The sequence below is a fragment of the Temnothorax longispinosus genome, chromosome 1 (assembly GCF_030848805.1).
Source record: "Temnothorax longispinosus isolate EJ_2023e chromosome 1, Tlon_JGU_v1, whole genome shotgun sequence".
NCBI lineage: Eukaryota > Metazoa > Arthropoda > Insecta > Hymenoptera > Formicidae > Temnothorax > Temnothorax longispinosus.
In genome coordinates, this window is record NC_092358.1 from 17,097,389 (window position 1) to 17,103,527 (window position 6,139).

Sequence of the window (6,139 nt, forward strand, 5' to 3'; positions counted from 1 at the left end):
TTTATCCGCCAGGACGAGAAACATCGCGGTAACTGAGGACGTATACCGATCGAACGTACGTATAAATAGGGCAAGTGTGCCCGCACGCGCGTAACAATGCGATTCGTGAGACAACCGTCGGCGATAGGAGTGTCGAATCTCGATTGCAAGACGCGACTGACGTCGGGTTTAACGTTGAGAGAATGCGTCAACACGGCCCTCTTTTACCGATCGCGATACGTTGCGTCATCTGCGGCCCTTCCAACTGCGGTAAGACGAACGTGTTGATAAGCCTACTGGAAAGTCCGCACGGTCTGCGTTTCGAGAACGTATACGTGTACTCGAAATCCCTGCATCAGCCAAAGTATCGTTACCTCGAAAGTCTGCTCGAATCGATGGACGAGATCGGTTATCGCGCGTTCTTCAATAATCGCGACGTCGCGTCGTGCCGCCGAGCGAGGCGCTCCCCGGTTCGATATTCGTGTTCGACGACGTGGCCTGTGACAAACAGGACGCAATCAGGGAGTACTTCGCCATGGGTCGACATTCGAATATCGATTGTTTCTATCTCTGTCAAATGTACGCTAAGATACCAAAGCATATAATACGCGACAACGTAAATCTGTTGATCCTATTTAGACAAGACGGAACTAATCTGAAACACGTGTACGACGATCACGTGAGCCCCAATATGTCGTATGAAGATTTCTGCGCGTTGTGTCGCGAGTATTGGCAGCGCAGGTACGGGTTCGTGGTGATAGACAAGGACAGCGCGCTACAAAACGGCAGATACAGACGAGGATTCAACGACTTTGCCGTACTGTAGAGCGATCAGTAGCTGTCGAACGTTCCGAGAGCGATAAGCGACGCAAAAGACACCGCTGAACGAGAGAAGACCGCGCGACAAATCGCTAAAACGCGCGCGTCGATACGCAGAAAATACAGAGCGTTGAAAACCGGCAGTATGGAAAACGAGATGGCTCTCGAAAGACAATTCAAACCGATCGTCGACCCGTTGAAACAAATCGTCGAACACGTCGAAAGAGGCGAATCCAAGAACGACAGTGCGGCGGCGGCGACGACGACGAAAGGTTTCGTTATTAAAAAGAAACGCGAGCTTAGCGAAGATGACGACGACGACGAAGGAAAAGTCGCGCGAAAAATAATATCGAGACCTAAGAAAAGGAAAAAACAAACAAGCGCCGAGTCAGAGATGTTCCCGATCCACTCCACGCCTCTGAAACCGCAAAAATTATCGCTGCACGAGCGGATGGGGGAGGAGCTGGAGGTTTTCGTGTCGCCGTTGCCCTCCCGCAAAACACCCATAAGGGACGTTCTACAAACGCCGCAGGGTCACGAGGAACTGCACAGTCAATTGGGTCCGTTGGGACAAAGATACGTGGGCGCTCTTCTAAATGGGGACCCACAAAATGAATTCGACATCGTTTACGGTGTGTACGTCGGGAATGACGGCACGATGCTCGATGACAAACGGTTCGAGGTGAACGCGGGTCCATTCCGTGATCGTGGACGGAGTGAGATACACGGGCACGCCCGGCTTGTACGAATTAATCTTCAAGAGACATCCCGATGGTACAATTTACACCGAGGACGACATGCAAAAGTACAGAAATATACTGTTAGCGACAAACGTTTACAGACGCGGTTATAGTGCTCTTAATCCCATCATGGGCAACAGGGGACCAAAATACAAGAACATCATCGCTCCGTTGGTATCGCGCGATAGAATCGGCAGTAATAGAAAGGACGCCGACGTGACCAGATTACCGTCAATCATGAAATTGAACGACAATACAATGGATTACGTTTATTGGGACAGACCCTAACGAATTGGTGGATCGTCTGCGATTACTCGAGGCCTCTCGTCGAGCGGGCAACGACACGCACGGTAACAAGATTCAGTCGATAATCGAGGAGCTTCGCGAGAGCGGATTGATTATAAATTGAGCTGTCGCGTCGACCGCGACGGCAGTACGTTTCTCGACGAGAGATCGGCGCAATATCGGTGAACAAATTCGGAATGTCTCTGAGGAAACGCGGTGACGGCGGTGGATTCGCGACGGAAAGATCGCGATTCTCGATCGACTCCCTGCGGAACTACGTGCGAGACAGCGCGCTCTGCTTGAACGAGGATTCCTGCGACGCGAGGGAGCGCAAGCTACGACGTCTAGCCGCGCCGGAGATCGACAGCGACGCGACGAACAAGAGTTACGTCGAACGCGCGCTTCAAGAATCGGGAAAGGAGATCGATAAATTGTTGTCGTCGGTGAAAAGTGAAGTGGATAGGATAAATGGCGACGTGAACGGACTCAGAACCACGTTGAGCAAATTCAAGGAGACTGAAAACAACGTCATGAGCGGACTCAGAATCACAATAAACGAGTTTCTGGCCAAGTTCGAAAAGGTTGAAAACCAGATACAGAACTTGGAAAACTCTAAATCCACGCAGACGGGGCAGATACTCGGCGTGCAGATTGCGATGAACGATTTTCTAGCCAAATTCCGCGAGATTGAAACAGGGATGGTGACGAAGGAATCGTTCGAGAGAGAGATAGCGACAATGAAAACGAACATTCGCGGTAACAGGGGAAAAGGTCAATAAAGAGGTAGATGAGCCGTCTTTTTTCGCGCAGTCGAGAGAGGAATACACGCGCGCAACAATGAGTGCCGAGAAGCGGAGACTCGTGGAGGAGCTGCACGCACCGGCGCGGAGAAACTTCCCGCGACGTCGCGTCGTGGTGCGCGGTTACGACGATCTGTGGCAGGCCGACGTGGTCGAGATGCGTCCCTACGCGCGACACAACAAGGGTTACTACTACATACTAACGGTTATCGATGTGTTGAGCAAGTACGCGTGGGCGTTACCGCTCAAGAGCAAAAGCGGAAGCGAGGTAGCCGCGGCCCTGTCGAGGATATTTTGCGAGAACGCGCGATATCCGAGGAATCTGCAAACGGACAAGGGAAAGGAGTTCTACAACGCTAACGTGCGAGAGATTATGAAAAAACGCGATATAAATCGCTACTCGACGTACTCGGTGATGAAGGCGTCGGTGGTGGAGAGATTCAATCGCACGCTGAAGAACGACATGTGGAAACTCTTCACGCTCAACGGATCGTACGCGTGGGTCGAGGCGCTGCCGCGTCTGCTGGCAAATTACAACCACCGCAGGCATAGAACGATCAGGATGCGACCGGTGGACGTGACACCCGCCGTCGCCAAGAGACTCTTGTCCACGGTGTACAGTCGCGCGAAGATCGCCGCTCCGGGTAGATTCAGGATGAACGATTCGGTGCGCGTGAGCAAATTCAAGACGCTTTTCGAAAAGGGCTAAACCCCCAACTGAACTTTTTTTTGTTTTGTTTTCGAAGGGGGAGAAAAATGCCTCGCGCACTGCCCTGACTCGGTTTCAGGAACTGTGTGGGGCTTGCACCCACTAAAAAACACCCCCTGGACATGCAGCACAATGAACTATAGTTACTTGACGCGGGAGACCTGAGGTATTACATCACGAACACGTAAAAGTCCTCTCGCAGAGGCGACAGAAAACACGTAATCCACAGACAAAAGACACACGAGGAGGTCAAACCAGGGATGCTTCATTCTCACGAGAGAGGCGCCTCTAGTTGAGTTCCCGAACGCATAGTGGTGCCCGCGCACGGCCACATGCGCCGGTCGTTCATCCTCCGCCTCAGAGAACCCCCATGATGATGACCGTGACGCCGCTTACAGGGGAAGTACGTAAGAGGCCGTTTGGCCCCCCCCCCCACACGCCCCCAAGACGCACAGCCATACCATACAGGGTCTTTTCATTGGCAGAACGAGTCACCTCGTTCGAGAAAATCCGCGCCCCCAAGCAACACGTACACGAACCGTCACGGAACATGCACGAATGAGACAATCAGGAATCCCCTCTCCGGAGGGGGGATTCCACTCGGACAAAGAATACGAGTGCGAGTTCACGCACCCGTATCTATTAGAAAAGGACCAACCCACAACCAACACTAAAAGGCAGATCCGACTCGCTCGGGTCTGCGTTAGAAAGGACGCGCTTCCCCCCCCCAGGCCCCCCCGTCGCACAAGTGCGAGGGGGGGGGGCGAGGGGAGGAGCACGAATAATTAAGGAGGAGAGTCCCCAAACGCAAGAAAGCGAGAAGCCCCGGGGGACGGCCAACCGCGGACCGCCGCCACGAGCGACAAACCACGGTCGACCGACCCCGAGAGAGAACCCCGCAGCCCAGCGAAGGAGCCCCCCCGATCGGAAAGTGCGCCAGTCCACGGGGGCACCCGACGACCCCCAACTGAACTACCGAGATCTTTCGTGTCGCTAAAATACAACGTACCAATCTTGTGACGTATCTGTTGAAAGACTACCGCGGGGAACCGCATGCATGAGTTGCTGCGAGTTTCGGACCCCGACGTTTATCTCGTGGAGAAAGTGTTGCGCAGGCGAGGCGACGACGTATACGTGAAGTGGTTAGGAATGAACAGTTCGCATAACTCATGGATAAATAAAACGGCGGTGTTATAGTTTCTATACAAATTATTTTTTTTTGTTCGCCTTAATGTAAACTTATGTGTATTTCAAAAAACAAAATATATGTTTTATCATTCTTTAACCTTCGCTGCCATACTTCTTCCTTTATCCGTACATGATTTTATTGGAGAGGAGGAAAAAAAAATCGAACGAGGTTCCATAGAGTTTTTTTCTCTCTCTTTATTTTTTAATAATATGTGATTACAATAATTTCTCAATATTTCCGAAGCACAGAGCGACTAACTCGCAGTCAACGATGTCATTGTGATCGAAGAATTCGCTCTCGCGTATCGCTCTTGGGACGTTCGCGGGATCCGTCACGGTGGCCGCAATAGCGACGAAGCGCGTCTGTGTAAGATCTCGGCCAAGTTGAAGCTAGCGTTAAACGCGGATAAGTGATCATGTAGCTCATATTGCCCGCGAACAGCATGATATTGCCCGAGGGCGTCTGATACGCGGCCGTCAGACGCGTGAAATTCTTAGGAAAAAATTTCATGTAGTCCGTCAATAGCAAGGGTTTCTTGTACGTTTTTCCGTCTATATCGATTGACTACATGTATCGTTCGTGCGAGATGTACAATCGACCGTTCGTTATCAATACGGTATCCACGTTTCGCAAGGTGCACAGATCCATCTCGACGTCTTTCGTAGTCGTCGTTGCTATCGTCGTCGTCGTCGTTGTGGTAGTCGTCGGTGTCGTCGTCGTTATTACTTTTGGAATTTTAGCGTTTTCTTTAGCGCCGTACAGGTGTTGAATGGAAAGAACGTCCTCTAGAGTAAATTGAACGGGGAATGTCTTCTCAGGCACAAACGCATACATACTTCGCGGAAGGTGTGCGGCAAGCCTAAAGCGTGACCGATCTCGTGCGTCAACGTCTGAAGTAAATTGTACGTCCCTGGGGGATTCTTAGTCAGCTGTATGTGCCACGTCTCCGCTTTGTCTATGTGCACCTCCGAGACAAAATTGGGGTCTCCGGTGGGAAAGAACGCGTGAGCGACATCTCCGTTAGGACCTCTGAACGCAGCCGAACACGGTTCGTTTCGCCGGAGTATAGCATCGCGTGACACCCCTCACGAAACGATATCAAAATATCAGGATTCAGCGAATCGCGCTCGAACGTCAATGACGAATTCGCTGCCCACAGATCGAACGCGGCTCGGGTCGTTTTCAAGATTATGTCGTTGGCCAGATGAAAATTCCATTTGAGATGTTTCCTCGGCCATTTGTCCGAAAGCGGAGCGAACGTGTGCTCCGAAATGTCCTCGACGCCGCATCGCGGTTTACGCATTCGATTCAGCGTCTCTTCGTTTAATTCGCCGTCGCCTGGTAGTCGATAGAATTCTTGAAACAGTGAGACGGCTCGATGTAACTCCTGCGTAGTGTTGTAGGACGATGAAAATCGCTGTGCACCGCTGTTATCCAGATACCCATATTTTTGCAGATAACTGATCGCAATCTCATTTTCACTTAATTTACAATTTACCGTGACGACGATAATAATCGCGCACGTAATTACACGCGCGAGCGACATCGTCGAGAGATAACGATACGTTTCCCACCTCGACCCCTTGACCCCTCGAGAAGCGATAAGCGTCACCGCCCG